This window comes from Ambystoma mexicanum, chromosome 7p, assembly GCF_040938575.1.
Source record: "Ambystoma mexicanum isolate Mex_15411 chromosome 7p, UKY_AmexF1_1, whole genome shotgun sequence".
NCBI lineage: Eukaryota > Metazoa > Chordata > Amphibia > Caudata > Ambystomatidae > Ambystoma > Ambystoma mexicanum.
This window is the reverse complement of record NC_090939.1, coordinates 1,836,317-1,855,900: the sequence shown is the minus strand read 5'-3', so window position 1 is coordinate 1,855,900 and position 19,584 is coordinate 1,836,317. Positions and strand designations below refer to the sequence as shown.

The window sequence follows — 19,584 nt, the reverse complement described above, 5'->3', positions numbered from 1 at the left end:
CACAAGAATGTTAAAACACACACAGCTAAACACATGTAACAGTGGGAAAAAAGGCTCACACTCTTACCAGGTGAAGAAAATAACTCCTAGAAATCCTCCAGCAAAGCTGCTGAGGGACTCAGTAGGTAAGGGAAATTAGCCATTCTGGAGAATTCTCCCTAACAACATTAGAACAGGAAACCAAAAACCACCACAGCGTGAAACTACATCCAGTGCCCTGCACCCTGCATACCTGTAAGAAGCCTGATGCCCAACCACCATCACTCAGCAGGGATCCGCAGCACAGAACGAGAAGCCCGGAAGGAGGAAGAGAGGCCGCCACACCCAGGTGGTCTTGCACCACAACATTAGTCAAGGCCAACAAGAATAGAAGGAACTGTGAAGAGAAGCTGCATCAACAAACCAACAGCAGAAGGACCAAAGAGAGCGGTCATGGACACCTGCAAGCTCACGCCAGAATTCAGAGAAACCCTAGACCACCAGGGACAAAAGGGGGAGCTCCTGGAATCCCCCACCCACTGTTTCGTGCTTTGAAACACTTGTGTATAGGCGCATTATAAATGCCTTATCATATCATATCATATCATACTTAACAAAGGGAGACCAGACTTGAACAATTGCCTACCTGAGCCAGCATTGTTCTTCTGTGATAGACCCGCGTGGAAGAGTTGGACAGGACTTAGCCCATTATATATGAACTTCAACATTTCTAATATGCCCTGGGTGGTGAAGAAAGAGCCAGATTGGCCAAGGGGAGCAGACCAATGTCAGGAGAGAAGATAGCATAAAAGGGAGCAACAGGAAGTAGGAAGTGTGCTAATTCGGGTGAGGTCAGAGGTGGAGATGGAGGATGATCCAGAGACCAGCAAGAGGGAGGAAGGAGCAGCAGAGTTTTGAGACGAATTCTGGACAAGGTGAGGTTTTGGTTAGAGAGTGAAAGTGGTACTGTTGTTTGAGTGTGCATGTTTGTGTGGCCAGTGTGATAAGAAATATTAGTGTAAGGAGTGACTGAAGTGGATGGTACTGAGTGAAACGAGGGTGCTTTAGTAGTTGGAGATAGAAGTAGTGTGAAGAAGGGAGTAATAGTGTAACTCCCTGTGGGAGGAAATGGGAAAAAATACAGAAAGGGAAACAAACAAGAAACAAAAGAGTAAAGGAACGCCGGTGCGTGGTGCCGCGTGGAGACAAGAAAATGTTAAGAAAGGCGGGAATGGAGTGCCGTTATTCTGTGAAGCCCGACCCTCACAAAGGAGGACCGAGATGGCACTCCACTCCAAGAAAAAAAAAGATCACTGCTGCTGCTAGGCTTAAAGTGTGGTGCTCTGCTGACAGGGAAGGGAGCACCAACGTCACTGAAAACTCCCGGCACACCATTTGGGAGTGCCCAATATTAACTTCCGCCCCACCCATGCTGCATCTGAATTGCCTGGCGCTCCACGCTCAGGAAGGGGAGCCCCTTGTAATGCTTTAAGGCCCACCCCTGCCAAGCCGGGCCACCAAGACTCCACGGCCTGCATATGGCATATACAGCTTGGATGGAGCGTTGAGTTGGGCCCCCCCACGCTGCCATCGATGCCGGACTGCACCTGGCTTATGCAGACCAGCCATCATGCATAAAGGGACACCCCACCCCATGCTGCTGAGTGTTGGACTGTACCTGCCATATGCAGCCCGGCCAAAAAGGCATCTATGTCATCACTGCGCCGTAATGTCGACTTTCAAAATGACGACTTACATTTAGGGCGCGGCGCAGTGTTCACATAGATCACTTAGGCCCGCATCCGTAACCCACCTCCCCTCCCTACTTACCTTTCGTCAGCACACTTCTGTGCGTGCCGCCTACACCTATCTGTCCCTGCAGCGTCAGTTCCTCCCACTTACGTGGGACGGAGCTGGCGCTGCAGGGTTCTTTTTAAAAAACAAATGTTATTTCGTGTTGCAACCTCTCCATCTAATGGAAGCGGGGGAAACCCCTGCAACCCCTGGTCCGCCTGGTCGCTGCAATGGGAGTCTGAAATTTTGAAAATGCTGAATGCACAGTAACTGCGCATTCAGCATTTTCAAGTCGGTATTTTTGACCGATACCCCAAAAAGGACTTGGGGGCTCCTCCAGGTGTTGCTTCTAGAGACAGCGGTTTTGTAGGACAAAAGTGACTCAAATGTAATGTAGATGAAAGAACACGTTTTTGGACCACTCGGAGCAGAGTGGAGGGTGGAGGGTGAAGAAGGGAGAGGGAAGGTTGGGCCGGGGATGAACACCCAACTCGGCGTGCCTGTCTCTAAGAAAAAACACCCTGTCCTAAACTGGAGTGCCTGTCCCTAGGTGACGTGTGTGGTGGCGCCTGTCTAGCAGAGAATAGAAAGGATGGCTGCCCCTGGACTATTCTACTGGTGATCAAAGTATTCAATTTGAAGGACCACTCAACGCACGAAAAGCTACGATTTTTATTGAGTCTTCAATCTTGTAGACAGTCTTCGATACTGTGGGCAGATCCAATTTCGTTTTTTTTAACAGCAACGTCCAGAACTTTGTAATATATTCTGTGGCTGGCTGGGTGTAATTGGAAAGACCTGAGAGCAGGTCAACTGTGTGTCTTCCTTCTTCTGTGTTCAGTAATTTATTCTTGCCCATAGGTCGCCTAAGAAGGAGCATCTAACAGTTCGATAATTGGAAAAGCCTGGAAACAGGTAAAACTAAAAAGACCGGGAGGCCTGGAGGTGTAAAAATGGCTCTTATAAAAGTGTACACACTTTCACCATAAGTGCGCGTAAGAGCAATTGTGTGGAGTAATATCCATTTCCTCTTGTTGGGGACATTTGTGTTGGGTCATGAGAGCTCTCATGACCTCTGGGGTCGACCGGTTTCAATGGCTAGTGTGGATGCAGCCATCTTCGTCAGGACTGTGAATCCATGTACGGACCAAATCCGGAAGTTCAGAGTGGCTGAACTGGATCAAACGTCTCCTGCAGCGACACAAAGGGGGAAGAAGCAGGAGCTAATTAGGGGAGCGAAGAAGCAGGAGCTAATTCACAATCCTTGAGGTTCCCTTCCCCAAGTTCAATGAACACAGTTCACACAGAAAGGGGTCCTGAGGCTGCGTCCACAAGACAGTATTTTCAGTTCCTCAAATCTCAGGGTTCCCTCCCCCAAGATTTCAGTGTAGCGCTTAAACTGGCTTCAATCTTTCAATGTTCAACACAAAATCAGGTCAACTTGACCCTCCTTCTGGTTCGCTTTACCAGTTCACCCGCAGTGCTCCATGGTATATTTTACGGTGTCTTTTGACCTTCACCATTTAAGGCTCATTAGTCTAGGCACAGATGTCAGACCACACGGTCCACCCATCACAGGTCACGCAAACAGGAACCCCAGGCTCTCCAGCCCACACTGGTTCTTCTGCCCTTTTCCCTGCGCACAGATTAACAAACACTTGGTTTCTCTTTATCGTCCTCTTGGCTCTGTGCGCAGTTTTGCAGTTTCCTGGTTTCTCCTGGATAGCCTCTTGGCTTTGTCACCACGTATTACACACTTCTTGCTAGCCTTTGGCCTTGCCGTATTGTATCCATTTATAAAGTTCACTTTATGGTGGTCTTTTTCATGCCCCACCTTTCTGTGGGATTCTTTGACATTTGCACTCTTGTTTTCAAAGTTCCATTTAGTACGGTATTCAATAACTGCATACAGCACTTAATTTCCAAAGCGTTGCCATCTCTGAGTGCCCCAGTGCTGGGTGACTTTCCTGACACTCACCGGTCCTGGCGCTCCTCTCGGGTGGCCCCGCTTCTCCTCCTCTGTCTTGTAGGTCAGCGGGCCGGCTTCGTGAGCCCTGCTCGCATTTCGGATGCCGTCCTTCAGATGCCAGTGACTTTGCTGCTTTGGCTCGGATGCGGACTGTGTTCTTTCTTCTTCATTTCATGCTCGCAGCTCCAGCTGCTTTCTCTCCAACACAGAGGCTCCCACACCTGTGGTAACTTCACAGCCCACCTTGTCCTGGGCTCTACAGCTCCTCTGGGATCTCGGCCGGCATCCTGGCTTCCTCTCAGGTCCCACCACGGCTGCCTCCTCATGAAACAGGCCACCTGCTGGTCTCTGTCACAGTCCCTGGTTCCCCCTCTGCTGCACTTTCGGTCTCCCTCTATACACCTGCAACCCCTTGACAGGTTGCAGGTTTGGATTTTCAATTGGGCTTGCCTGACCATAATTAAAACGACATGCCTGACCCTTAAACCGTTCTACAGGCATCTTCTTTGTCCCAGTACTAGAGAGGTGAAATTAGGTGTTCGTTTTCATCCTTCCTAGTCGCCTCTTTCTCATCCCAGTACTGTCAGAGGTAAAAGATGGGAAAAAGAGGGGAGAGGTTTTACAGCAGCCTATAAAGGCAGGGGGAGGGTTAGGTTGGTCTTCAATAGGGAAAGGGGATACCATGTCTCGCCTGCATCACCTTTACACCCTCTCTTCTTCACCCTCTTTCTGGTTCTTCTGGTTGGAGAATATTTCCTGACGTGTTCTTGGTCAGTGGCACAGGGCTAGCAATGTCCCATAACTGCCTCTGGGATAAAGGTTTCTCCATGAAAGGGAAATGCTGAATATCGTGGTAGCACAAAAACAACGGTTTTGTAGGAAAATGTATTTAATTACTCAGAGTATCTGAAGCAAAAAACTCAAGTGCAAGGGGTGACAAAAGAGTGGAAAATCCAATGGGGTTGGTACATAGCTGTCCAGAACTGAAGATTAGATTCTGTAGCTTTGTGGTGGTAATCCGACCTGGAAAAGGTCAACTGTTCATATTCTGTTTTCCTGTGTTGTTATTTTAATGGTTCCCGTGGGTCACAGGGAGTCAGGAATACTTGAGGTTCAACGATTGGAAATGCACAAATTAAAAATGGCCAAGGGGCCAAAATGTGAGGGAAGGCTCTTATAAAAATTGCACACTCTCGCAATATCTTATTCCTTTCCGTGAAGATATTTGGTGTAGGTCATGAGAGCCCTCATGACCTGTGGGGTCGACCGGTTTCAATGGCACTCATAATTAGGGCCATCTTCATCAGGACCGTGATTCGAAAAAGGGGGATCAATCCGAAAGTTTCAGAGTTGTCTGAAACGGGGACAAGTTCCTCCTCTATGCACAAAATGTGTGCTGGAGGGGGTCTGTCACAGGCTGGCTGGTAACTCTGTTCTGCGTCTTCAGTGGAGGCGTCTGCTTCGTTCGGTGGAGCCGCTCGGAATGTCTCACCTGAGAACATCTTGTCCCCAATCCCGAAAGATCCTCTACCTAGTGATCCTTCCTCGCTTCTCCACCCCCAGGGCCAGGATCCAAAATCGATGCCTTTCCCTGAGGGCCACCTGAGAAGAGGATCCAAGGGAAGTAGGTGTGAGGATACCCTCCGGTTTCTCACAATATGCACAGAACGATTGCTCAAAATTCACTCAATGGTCCCCTTAAAGTCCCCCCTCCACTCCAACAGGTGTGATAAATTGACCGCCATAACATAATGATGAAATAACAGAAGGCCCAAGTCTCTTCCATATTTTCCAGTTAGAGGGTGCAGATCAAGCAACAATGCTAGATATAGTTATAGAGTGCAGATCACGTTACAGCGTTACATTCAGTTAGAGGGTGCAGATCACGCAACAGCGCTACATTCAGTTACAGGGTGCAAATCACACAACAGCGCTACATTTAGTTAGAGGGTGCAAATCACGCAACAGCTCTACATTTAGTTAGAGGGTGCAGATCACACAGCAGCACTAGATATAGTTGGAGTGTGCATATGTCACTGCAGAACTAGATATAGTTGGAGGCTGTATATTGCATGACAGCACTAGATATAGTTGGAGGCTGCATATCTCACAAAAGCACTAGATATGGTTGGAGGCTGCAGCTCGCACAACAGCACTAGATATAGTTGGAGTTTGCGGATCGCACAGCAGCACTAGATATGGTTGGAGGCTGCAGCTCGCACAACAGCACTAGATATAGCTGGAGTCTGCGTATCGCACATCAGCACTAGATATGGTTGGAGGCTGCAGCTCGCACAACAGCACTAGATATAGTTGGAGGCTGCAGATAGCACAACAGCACTAGATATAGTTTGACAGTGCAGATGACAGGTGGGAGGGATCTGTGATGTTTTCCCAATGGCCGAATTGTCCGAAGCTCGTTTTCCTGGATTCAACTCCTTCACTCCAGGAAAACAACATTTCTCTCTGCACCCCTCCTGGTTCTCCTCCAATGCAGGGTACTTCCCTGACATTCCCTCCCCTCGTAGCCCCACCCAAGGGACGTTCCCCACAACCCCTGGTCTCCTGGCCCGCTCGCCTTACTACCTCTCCCATTCCCCCTTGCCACCCCCGCCCCCCACATCCCTAGCTCTGACCCCACACCCACACCACTGCACCTGGCTCCCCACCTTATCTGTGTCCCCGGTGACCCACTACCTGGCCCCTGCCAGCAACGTCATTTCACCAAAATGCCAGGGGTAGCGGAAGTGGCATCACACAACCCTTGACCCCTGATGACATCACAGGAAGTGATGTCATTTGACCTCACCCCAAAGTGATATCACGGGAAGCGATTGAATACGACCTTTCACCCGTTGACAAAACAGGAAGTGGCATCACATAGCATTGTACACTACGAAAAATATGGTTATGATATCACTATAATGTGATGTACATTTCATACAAGAATGGATCGCCATATGTATTGTTAAGATCAGTGTGTATAGGCCCATATTACCAAATTACTGTGAATGCAAGCAGACGTCCATGACCAAAAGATAATGATGTGTTATTATATAGCACTTACGCTTAAGCGCTTTATGTATATACAATATACACCCAATATCACCCAACCTGTGTTGGTACTCATTCATCGACCTCAGAAGGATGAAAGGCTGAGTTGAGGCGTTTAAGAACAGACTATATCAGTAACTCACCCCCTGAAGTGTGCCTGAAATAAACTTTCAATTAGTCTAGCAGTTATTGTATAGAATTCCAGAAAGACACATTATTTGGTATTCCTTCCTATTCTTTCTTATTTAGGGTCAGTGCTGAAAGTGTTAGACTTGTGGCCCCCCTGTTCTTATTTGAATGTATTTTAAGGGGTCTGTAGAAGAATCCAGCTACTCCAGAATTAAGTTAAAGAGCCACATGTTGCTGGCCACAGCCCAGGAGTTTACATTACAAAAAAAAAAAAGGGTTTTCGTTTTATTTTTTTTACAGGTCACAAGGGAGATCACAGAGGTCGCAAGGGAGACCTCTGAGGTCGCAGTTGCTACTTCTAGCGACCCCTAAATGACATTCCTGGCCCCTGCTCCTTCCTGTGCAGAAAGGGCACGCGCTCATTTACCACCTGCCGCCATTCGGCAACAGTGACCCGTTGGGAACATTTTTATGATGAAATTGGTCGCAATGGGTTTAAGTATTCTACTTTCTATTTATTTAACTTATTGAGTGCTCTTGCCAAAGCACTTTACAAAATGAGTTACAGCGGTACAAAAAAAAGGCAACATGATAACTAAATGAACAGCCAGATCTAAGAGGAGGCAAAAGAAAGGAGAAGGTGTGTTTCTAGTTCAGAATGGAAAGTGTGGCGCGTTGAAGAGGCCCGGACAGGAAGCGGGAGAGCATTCCAGAGCCTGGGTGCAAGGAGTGAAAAAGAATGACTTCGAGAGGCAGCACAGGGTGGTTTAGGAACAGAAAAAAGAAAAAGGGATTGAGAAGAAGAGAACAAGGAGGAGAATAAAAAGAGACAACCGAACAAAGATAAGGAGGAGCAAGGCCACAAGGAGCTTTCTAGACAAAGCAAAGAAAATTAAAGCTAAGGTAGAGATCAAAGGCAAATAAGGAAGGAGAACAAAGAGATGGAGAAACAGAAGATTGAAAAGAAAGCTGCAAAAGCAGACAACTAGCAGAATTAAAAACAGAACTTAAAAGAGTGAGTTGAGACTTGGGAAGAATTAATAGAAAAACTGAACAGTCATTTAGACGAGACCAGACAGTTGGACAGGTCATAAGTTTAGTAGCCTGCAATGAAAGAAAAGGACGAGCACGCCAAAGATTACAAAGATAAAACCAGCAGAACGAGCAGTGTTAGTAATATGCGAAGAAATGGGAGAGAAGAATCAAAAAGGACAGCAAGGTTTCCAGCACAAGAAAAAGAGAGAAAAGAGGGGGGACAAAAAGGAGACCAGAAGGAGGGGAGACAAAAGAAGGGGAAGAGGAATGGAAGAAAAGAACCTCCGTATTGGAGGGATTAAGATGAAGGAATCGTGAAGCCACCCAAAACGTAACTGCGAGCAAACGAGAAGAAACCGTGATGTGACGTGAAGAAGAAAATGTAGAAAAAGAAAAGAAAATGTGTGGATCGTTAGCATACAAGTGACAAGAAAGATTAAATGAGGAACTAAGATCAGACAAAGGAATGCTATAAAAAGAGAAAAGGAGATGACCTCGGACAGAACCTTGAGGTACACCATAAAGAAGTGGATAAAACAAGAAAGCTGACCGGCCCAAGAAGCAGAACATGTGCTGTCATGGAGAGAGGAATGAGACCATCTAAGCGCAGACCCAGAAAAACCACAGCTGAAGGATGAACAGTGTCGAGAGGAGCGGAAAGATCAAGAAGAATAGAGGATCGCTTCTATGCCGAACAAAAAGCAGCGAGTTAGGAAAACGTAACAAGGCAGATTCGTAGCAGTGAGCTGGACGGAAACCAGATCGCAAAGGAGACAGAAGAAAGTGAGGGAGAAGAAAGGAAGAAACTAACTTCAGTATAAAAAACTCGCTCAAGAAGCTCAGATACAAAAGGAAGTGAGGAGAAAGGATGGGCATTAGCTGGAAGAGTGACATCCAAAGAAGGTTTCTTAAGAATAGGAATGATGAGAAGATGGAAGCAAGCAGATTCCAATGAACAATTAATGAAAGTAGTAAAAGAAGGGATCAAGGACTGATAGATAGAAGGAATCAAAGCACAAATGTTAGGATCCAATGGGGATGCCAGAGGGTGCACCCCCCATAAACAAGGAGAAACCCCAGAATCAGAACGAAGAGAGAAAAAAGTAGAAGTGACAGAAAAAGAAGAAGAAATATAAGAAGAAGGGGAGGTAGAAGGAGAGGATGATCGAATAGAAGTCACTTTAGAGGTGAAAAAGTCGGTGAAATCTTTAGCTGAACAAGAAGAAGGGAGAGAAGGGTCTGGGACGAGGAGAAAGAATAGAAGTTAGTAACTGAACGAAGCATCAAGAATGACGAGAACGAGATAGAGCGGCAGAAGATGAATACTGTTTCTTAGCAGAGAAGAGAGAAGAATCATAGGATGAGTGGCAAGAAGATCAAGTCAGTAAGTCTTCAGAGGCAGAGGAGTTCGTCGCACGGCGTTCAGGCCAGTGAAAGAGGTGCAGGTGAAAGGCAAGGTTGGCAGGGCTTTTTAGAAGGAGAACATGGATTTGAGGGGTGAAGTTGGCCAAGTGTGGACCATAGAGTTGAATTAAAATGAGTCGAAGCAGAGCCAGCTAAAAGAGATGAGAATTGACTAAGAGGAGGAAGTGCAGAATTAAAAGAACAAAGAACATGACGTGAAAGAGAAATAGGAGGTGGAGAATGGGAAGGAGAGTCAGGTACAAGAGGATGAAATGAAAGTACAGAATGATGGATAGAGTAGTCCGTGCAACCACATCGCTATCAGGAAAAGAAGAAGTCAAAATGAAGTCAAGGGATGAGCCGGAACTATGAGAAGGAGGGGTAGAAACCTGAGCAAGATGGCATGAAGTAAGAAAAAGAAGCAAAGGCAAAGAAGCATTGATGGCAGAAATATGGAGATTAAAATCGCCAAGAAGTATAAAAGGAGAAGAAAGTGGGCGAAGATGAGAAAGGAGAGAACCGAAAGTCCCAGGCCAGACAACGATATTTCAAACCATTCTTTTGGGCTCGACGTTGCCGGACGAGGGACGATGCCAGAATAGTCGCTCTTATCTCCAGTGATGTGCTTGCAGTGTGTGCCACTTCTGAATACCCTGCATGGGTTTGGAGACTGAGGGCCCGATTTTCAATATGGGGCTAAGTGCCGAAAGTGTTGTGTACAGCATATGGGGCTAAGTGCCGAAAGTGTTGTGTACAGCATTTCCGACATTTTCGGTACTTAAAACATATTCTGAAGGTGGCGCATTGTTCTGAAGTCTGAATGAATGCGCAACTTTTCGGAATATATGTGGCGGTTGCTAGGAAGGGTGATAAATCAACCTAGCAACCGGCACTTCCAGTATCAGGCATTTTACATGCCGATTCCTGTGGCACTCCTCCACTTAAGCAAATGGAAAAAAGTGGCACCCAGGTACGGCACTACTTTGTTGGCGCTGTTATGAAGGATTACCTCAGTGGTGGGTATGCCTTTATATATTGTGTTTTTCTTTTTAAATCTGCCTTCCGGATATAACAAGCTCTATACTTCAGCAGAGGTTGTGTGAAGAGAACGCAGTTGCGTCATTTGTATGGGGTCAAGAGGGTGGCATGAATGGTGCAAGTGCTCTCATCTTTGCACAGAAATACATAATTGCCATGTGGCAACTCCTCGGTAATCAACATGTATTTCTGCCGGTGATTATAGGTTTGGAGGCGAGTCTGCTCTTCTCGCAGTGGTATCGGAGCGTACTGCTGGCTGCGCTCGACCTCTCCTTTTAACAGCCTGCTTGTATAAGCGGGTGCCACCGTGTTCTAGGCAGCACTTTTGTAACATTTCGATGACCTCGCTATTTCAGGAATGTATTGCCGAGATGTTGCAATCCGCCCGTTCCCTATGGAAACAGCCATATTGCAGGCAGTGCTCTGCCGTGCACTGCGATGACGCCCAGGCCCACTTCACAATCAGTGTGGTGCCCGGGCGTCTCCAAAATGCGCACTGAAGCATGGTGTTTAGCACGCGGACTGTGCCAAGATAAGAATCGGGCCCTCAGGTCCCAGTTCTGAGCCTGGTGTTAAGTACCAACAATTTCGAAACCAGCGTTTCTGACATTTTTGTTAGTAAACACATATTCTGAATTGGCGTATTTTCCCTAAATCGGATTTAATGCGCAACTTTCATAATTTGAGCGCTGGTTGCTGGGACGGGTGGTAAAAGATACTGGTGCACTGGCAATCATGTTGTGTTATATAACTTATGAGACTGTTTTACAGCATCATGTTATCTAGTTTGTAACGTCAATATTTGTACTGCTTCATGTGTATTGTTTCAATGTAATGCAGTGAATGTTGCTTTCATGACATTTTTCTGTCGAAATAAAATGTAAGCCCCAAGAGCACAAGGAGGACCAGGAGGACCAGGAGGACCAAGAGGACCAGGAGGACCAGGATGACCAGGATGACCAGGAGCACCAGGATGACCAGGAATACCAGGAGGATCCAGGAGGACAAAGATGACCAGGAGGACTAGGTGAACCAGGAGCACCAGGCGCACCAGGAGGACCAGGAGAACCAGGAGGACAAGGAGGACCATGAGGACCATGAGGACCAGGATGACCAGGATGACCAGGAGGACCAGGAGCACCAGGAGCACCAGGAGTACCAGGAGCATCAGGAGGACCAGGAGTACCAGGAGCACCAGGAGGACCAGAAGGACCAGGAGGATCCAGGAGGACAAAGATGACCAGGAGGACTAGGTGAACCAGGAGCACCAGGCGCACCAGGAGGACCAGGAGCACTAGGAGGACAAGGAGGACCCGGAGGACCAGGAGAACAAAGAGGACCAGGAGGACCAGGAGAACCAGGAGCACCAGGAGGACCAGAAGGACCAAGACGACCATGAGGACCAGGAGGTCAAGAGGACCAAAGGCACCCGGAGGACCAGGAGGGCGAGGAGGACCAAGAAGACCAGGAGGACCAGGAGGACCAAGAGAACCAGGAGGACCAAGAGAACCAGGACGACCAGGAGAACCAGGACGACCAGGAGGATCATGAGGACCATGAGGACCAGGATGACCAGGAGCACCAGGATGACCAGGAGTACCAGGAGCACCAGGAGGACCAGGAGTACCAGGAGCACCAGGAGGACCAGAAGGACCAGGAGGATCCAGGAGGACAAAGATGACCAGGAGGACTAGGTGAACCAGGAGCACCAGGCGCACCAGGAGGACCAGGAGAACCAGGAGGACAAGGAGGACCCGGAGGACCGGGAGGACAAAGAGGACCAGGAGGACCAGGAGAACCAGGAGCACCAGGAGGACCAGGAGGACCAAGAGGACCAGGAGGATCAAGAGGACCAAAGGCACCCGGAGGACCAGGAGGACGAGGAGGACCAAGAAGACCAGGAGGACCAAGAGCACCAGGAGGACCAGGAGGACCAGGAAGACTAGGAGGACCAAGAGAACCAGGAGGAGCAGGGGGACCAGGAGCACCAGGAGGACGATGAGGACCAGGACGACCGAGAGGACCAGGAGGACCAGGAGCACCAGGAGGACCAAGAGGACCAGGAGAACCAGGAGGACCAAGAGAACCAGGACGACCAGGAGAACCAGGACGACCAGGAGGACCATGAGGACCATGAGGACCAGGATGACCAGGATGACCAGGAGCACCAGGAGCACCAGGAGTACCAGGAGCATCAGGAGGACCAGGAGTACCAGGAGCACCAGGAGGACCAGAAGGACCAGGAGGATCCAGGAGGACAAAGATGTCCAGGAGGACTAGGTGAACCAGGAGCACCAGGCGCACCAGGAGGACCAGGAGCACCAGGAGGACAAGGAGGACCTGGAGGACCAGGAGGACAAAGAGGACCAGGAGGACCAGGAGAACCAGGAGGACCAGGAGGACCAGAAGGACCAGGAGGATCCAGGAGGACAACGATGACCAGGAGGACTAGGTGAACCAGGAGCACCAGGCGCACCAGGAGGACCAGGAGCGCTAGGAGGACAAGGAGGACCCAGAGGACCAGGAGAACAAAGAGGACCAGGAGGACCAGGAGAACCAGGAGCACCAGGAGGACCAGGAGGACCAAGAGGACCATGAGGACCAGGAGGTCAAGAGGACCAAAGGCACCCGGAGGACCAGGAGGACGAGGAGGACCAAGAAGACCAGGAGGACCAGGAGGACCAAGAGAACCAGGAGGACCAAGAGAACCAGGACGACCAGGAGAACCAGGACGACCAGGAGGACCATGAGGACCATGAGGACCAGGATGACCAGGAGCACCAGGATGACCAGGAGTACCAGGAGCACCAGGAGGACCAGGAGTACCAGGAGCACCAGGAGGACCAGAAGGACCAGGAGGATCCAGGAGGACAAAGATGACCAGGAGGACTAGGTGAACCAGGAGCACCAGGTGCACCAGGAGGACCAGGAAAACCAGGAGGACAAGGAGGACCGGGAGGACCGGGAGGACAAAGAGGACCAGGAGGACCAGGAGAACCAGGAGCACCAGGAGGACCAGGAGGACCAAGAGGACCATGAGGACCAGGAGGATCAAGAGGACCAAAGGCACCCGGAGGACCAGGAGGACGAGGAGGACCAAGAAGACCAGGAGGACCAGGAGGACCAAGAGCACTAGGAGGACCAGGAGGACTAGGAGGACCAAGAGAACCAGGAGGAGCAGGGGGACCAGGAGCACCAGGAGCACCAGGAGGACGATGAGGACCAGGACGACCGAGAGGACCAGGAGGACCAGGAGCACCAGGAGGACCAAGAGGACCAGGAGAACCAGGAGGACCAAGAGAACCAGGACGACCAGGAGAACCAGGATGACCAGGAGGACCATGAGGACCATGAGGACCAGGATGACCAGGAGCACCAGGAGCACCAGGAGTACCAGGAGCATCAGGAGGACCAGGAGGACCAGGAGCACCAGGAGGACCAGAAGGACCAGGAGGATCCAGGAGGACAAAGATGACCAGGGGGACTAGGTGAACCAGGAGCACCAGGCGCACCAGGAGGACCAGGAGCACCAGGAGGACCTGGAGGACCAGGAGGACAAAGAGGACCAGGAGGACTAGGAGAACCAGGAGGACCAGGAGGACCAAGAGGACCATGAGGACCAGGAGGATCAAGAGGACCAAAGGCACCCGGAGGACCAGGAGGACGAGGAGGACCAAGAAGACCAGGAGGACCAGGAGGACCAAGAGCACCAGGAGGACCAGGAGGACCAGGAGGACTAGGAGGACCAAGAGAACCAGGAGGAGCAGGGGGACCAGGAGCACCAGGAGGACGATGAGGACCAGGACGACCGAGAGGACCAGGAGGACCAGGAGCACCAGGAGGACCAAGAGGACCAGGAGAACCAGGAGGATTAGGAGGTCGAGAAGGACGAGGAGCACCAGGAGGACCAAGAGCGCCAGGAGGGCTAGGAGGTCCAGGAGGACCAAGAGGAACAGGAGGACCAGGAGACCCAAGAGCGCCAGGAGGACCAGGAGCACGAGGAGGACCAAGAGGACCAGGAGCACCAGGAGGACCAGGATGACCAAGAGGATAAGAAGGACCAGGAGGATCAAGAGGACCTGGAGGACCAGGAGGATTAGGAGGACCAGGAGGAACAAGAGGACAAGGAGGTCCAGGAGGATTAGGAGGACCAGGAGGAACAAGAGGACAAGGAGGACCAGGAGGACTAGGAGGACCATGAGGACCAAGAACACCAGGAGGACCAGGAGAAGCAGGAGCACCAGGAGGACCAAGAGGACCATGAGGACCAGGAGGATCAAGAGGACCAAAGGCACCCGGAGGACCAGGAGGACGAGGAGGACCAAGAAGACCAGGAGGACCACGAGGACCAAGAGCACCAGGAGGACCAGGAGGACCAGGAGGACTAGGAGGACCAAGAGAACCAGGAGGAGCAGGGGGACCAGGAGCACCAGGAGCACCAGGAGGACGATGAGGACCAGGACGACCGAGAGGACCAGGAAGAACAGGAGCACCAGGAGGACCAAGAGGACCAGGAGAACCAGGAGGACCAAGAGAACCAGGACGACCAGGAGAACCAGGACGACCAGGAGGACCATGAGGACCAGGATGACAAGGATGACCAGGAGCACCAGGAGCACCAGGAGTACCAGGAGCATCAGGAGGACCAGGAGTACCAGGAGCACCAGGAGGACCAGAAGGACCAGGAGGATCCAGGAGGACAAAGATGACCAGGAGGACTAGGTGAACCAGGAGCACCAGGCGCACCAGGAGGACCAGGAGCACCAGGAGGACAAGGAGGACCTGGAGGACCAGGAGGACAAAGAGGACCAGGAGGACCAGGAGAACCAGGAGAACCAGGAGGACCAAGAGGACCATGAGGACCAGGAGGATCAAGAGGACCAAAGGCACCCGGAGGACCAGGAGGACGAGGAGGACCAAGAATACCAGGAGGACCAGGAGGACCAAGAGCAGCAGGAGGACCAGGAGGACCAGGAGGACTAGGAGGACCAAGAGAACCAAGAGGAGCAGGGGGACCAGGAGCACCAGGAGGACGATGAGGACCAGGACTACCGAGAGGACCAGGAGGACCAGGAGCACCAGGAGGACCAAGAGGACCAGGAGAACCAGGAGGACTAGGAGGTTGAGGAGGACCAAGAGGACGAGGAGCACCAGGAGGACCAAGAGCACCAGGAGGGCTAGGAGGTCCAGGAGGACCAAGAGGAACAGGAGGACCAGGAGACCCAAGAGCGCCAGGAGGACCAGGAGCACGAGGAGGACCAAGAGGACCAGGAGCACCAGGAGGACCAGGATGACCAAGAGGACAAGAAGGACCAGGAGGATCAAGAGGACCTGGAGGACCAGGAGGATTAGGAGGACGAGGAGGAACAAGAGGACAAGGAGGACCAGGAGGACTAGGTGAACCAGGAGCACCAGGCGCACCAGGAGGACCAGGAGCACCAGGAGGACAAGGAGGACCCGGAGGACCAGGAGGACAAAGAGGACCAGGAGGACCAGGAGAACCAGGAGGACCAGGAGGACCAAGAGGACCATGAGGACCAGGAGGATCAAGAGGACCAGGAGAACCAGGAGGACCAAGAGAACCAGGACGACCAGGAGAACCAGGACGACCAGGAGGACCATGAGGACCAGGATGACAAGGATGACCAGGAGCACCAGGAGCACCAGGAGTACCAGGAGCATCAGGAGGACCAGGAGTACCAGGAGCACCAGGAGGACCAGAAGGACCAGGAGGATCCAGGAGGACAAAGATGACCAGGAGGACTAGGTGAACCAGGAGCACCAGGCGCACCAGGAGGACCAGGAGCACCAGGAGGACAAGGAGGACCTGGAGGACCAGGAGGACAAAGAGGACCAGGAGGACCAGGAGAACCAGGAGAACCAGGAGGACCAAGAGGACCATGAGGACCAGGAGGATCAAGAGGACCAAAGGCACCCGGAGGACCAGGAGGACGAGGAGGACCAAGAATACCAGGAGGACCAGGAGGACCAAGAGCAGCAGGAGGACCAGGAGGACCAGGAGGACTAGGAGGACCAAGAGAACCAAGAGGAGCAGGGGGACCAGGAGCACCAGGAGGACGATGAGGACCAGGACTACCGAGAGGACCAGGAGGACCAGGAGCACCAGGAGGACCAAGAGGACCAGGAGAACCAGGAGGACTAGGAGGTTGAGGAGGACCAAGAGGACGAGGAGCACCAGGAGGACCAAGAGCACCAGGAGGGCTAGGAGGTCCAGGAGGACCAAGAGGAACAGGAGGACCAGGAGACCCAAGAGCGCCAGGAGGACCAGGAGCACGAGGAGGACCAAGAGGACCAGGAGCACCAGGAGGACCAGGATGACCAAGAGGACAAGAAGGACCAGGAGGATCAAGAGGACCTGGAGGACCAGGAGGATTAGGAGGACGAGGAGGAACAAGAGGACAAGGAGGACCAGGAGGACTAGGTGAACCAGGAGCACCAGGCGCACCAGGAGGACCAGGAGCACCAGGAGGACAAGGAGGACCCGGAGGACCAGGAGGACAAAGAGGACCAGGAGGACCAGGAGAACCAGGAGGACCAGGAGGACCAAGAGGACCATGAGGACCAGGAGGATCAAGAGGACCAAAGGCACCCGGAGGACCAGGAGGACGAGGAGGACCAAGAAGACCAGGAGGACCAGGAGGACCAAGAGCACCAGGAGGACCAGGAGGACCAGGAGGACTAGGAGGACCAAGAGAACCAGGAGGAGCAGGGGGACCAGGAGCACCAGGAGGACGATGAGGACCAGGATGACCGAGAGGACCAGGAGGACCAGGAGCACCAGGAGGACCAAGAGGACCAGGAGAACCAGGGGGACTAGGAGGTCGAGGAGGACCAAGAGGACGAGGAGCACCAGGAGGACCAAGAGCACCAGGAGGGCTAGGAGGTCCAGGAGGACCAAGAGGAACAGGAGGACCAGGAGACCCAAGAGTGCCAGGAGGACCAGGAGCACGAGGAGGACCAAGAGGACCAGGAGCACCAGGAGGACCAGGATGACCAAGAGGACAAGAAGGACCAGGAGGATCAAGAGGACCTGGAGGACCAGGAGGATTAGGAGGACCAGGAGGAACAAGAGGACAAGGAGGACCAGGAGGACTAGGAGGACCATGAGGACCAAGAACACCAGGAGGACAAGGAGCACGAGGAGGACCAAGAGGACCAGGAGCACCAGGAGGACCAGGATGACCAAGAGGATCAAGAGGACCTGGAGGACCAGGCGCACAGAAGGACCAGAAGGACCAAGAGGACCAGGAGGAGCAGGAGGACCTGGGGGATGGTAGAGAATAAGAACAGCAATTGGATGGGGATATGAAAACTGGGCAAAATGATATTCAAACGAAGAAAAAGGAACGAAGGGGGATTGGTAGAACAAGAGACCAGGATGAATGGAAAAGAATGCCAGTACCGCCCCATTTCCCAGGAATACGAGGGGAATGTGAACAGCTAGTAGAGAAAGTAAGCAAAGAAGCAGGAGTCGCAGTATCCTTGGGGGAGAGAGGTCCCTGTTTCAGTAAGGCATAGAAATTGAAAATGCAAAGGTAAGAAGGTGTCCAGGATAGAGTAGGATTTGTGACATGAGGAACGAACATTCCAAAGGCTAAAAGAGAGGAACAAAGAATTAACAGAAAATAAAGGGTGAGAAAGACAATAACTAGAATCAGGAGTACGTGATGACGAGGGACAAGGCGTCAGAGAAGAACAATAAACAGGTAAGCATTCTTCCATACTAGGAGATGCAAAATAGATAAGGAAGTAGCAACCGGCAAGCAAATGAAATCAAGATGCCATAACTGAGCAAGCAGTGGTGTCTGACTATGGACCGGCCGCGCACATGAGCGGACAGGATATGACCGCGCCCTTGGATGGGTGTGCCCACGGGCGAGACCTGACTTCTTCTTTCTCTCTGCATATTACTCCAATGTAGCTGGTTGCAGTTTTAAGTCGCCTTTGGGAATACATCTTGGTCTGTGTTACACAGTTGAGCACTGGGGATGCAGTAGTTCACAAGTTCACTCTGGCAATCGCCCGGGTAGCAGGGAAATGGGTTTGTGGTGATACCAGCAAGATTCCTGATCAGAGGGTTTTCATTCCGATTCTAATCGCCTGGTGGAGTGCGGAACAGGACCTGTCGTCAGGTGACCCCGGCGTCAGCAAGGCAAGGCCGGAAGATGCTGCCAGTGCCAGGTCAGGCAGGTCAGGCAGGTCAGGCAGAGTGGGAAGGGGCCGGGAAAGACTCCAAACGGCGGGAAGGACCGCGATGGCAAGTGGAGCAAGTGACAGGAAACTGTCAGGAGCTGAGTTCCAGCACATTTATGTCACACTGGTTATAGTTTCACTACTTTTTGAAGTTATGTTTACAATTCCAGAACTGTTCTTTTTGCAGCTAAAGCATCCTTCCTTCTTAGTGTTATCTGGCAGTCCCTGTGGAGCTCAGCGCTTCACGGCTGCTCCTGCTGAGCTGTGAAGAAACAGTAACACATTGCATAAGCCCTGCTGCAGAGGCTGGCACTGGGAGGCATGACCCCCCACCCCCTTTTCTTCTTAAGTGCCCTGGCAGCAGCTTGGCGACTGAACCCAACAGCTGTGCAGGTTGGCTCGCATTGTATCGTTGTCTGAGCTTGTTCCGCGCAAGACTGCGCATGTGGATTCTTCACAAGAGCACACCTGCGTCTGAGGCACTTTGAGGTCATTATCAGCTTCTCCCTCGGCCTATAAGGGGCACGGGGGCCATTCTGAGGGTATTATTGTGCTGCACTAAAACCCGAGGCCTTTCCCACCTCTCCTTAAATGTAGTGATTTGGACAAGAGCTGGGTCCTGTCCCACCAGTTTTATGTCGACTTGAAAGAGTGTGGGGCGTTTGTACAACAACATGTAATGTCATATTAGGGTAGAACATATATGAACATTTTCAAAGACCATCTTTGCTGCATGTTATCCAGGATGGTAGCCATTTTCAGTTGGAAAACCTCCCATCGCCCTCTGAGTGGTCACATCTAAACTGAAATCTGTTTCCAACCAGGAGAACAAAATAAATCCTAAGCACGTGGCTGACTACCCAGCCCACTCCTACCCCCTAAACACATGTGCCCACCTCTGCCACGACCACAGTTTCACTACTGTGTGCTTCCATGTCCACCCCTGCTGCAGATCACACAGTGCCATG

General features: G+C 51.5%; 2 pseudogenes; one reads left to right on the top strand and one right to left on the bottom strand.

Annotated features, from left to right (window-relative positions):
- Window positions 1–2,864: 2,864 nt before the first annotated feature.
- On the bottom strand, window positions 2,865–13,271 carry LOC138526563 (collagen alpha-1(X) chain-like; annotated as a pseudogene).
- A 23-nt stretch (window positions 13,272–13,294) lies between these two features.
- Window positions 13,295–13,894, top strand: LOC138526562 (cuticle collagen 2-like; annotated as a pseudogene).
- Window positions 13,895–19,584: the final 5,690 nt, after the last annotated feature.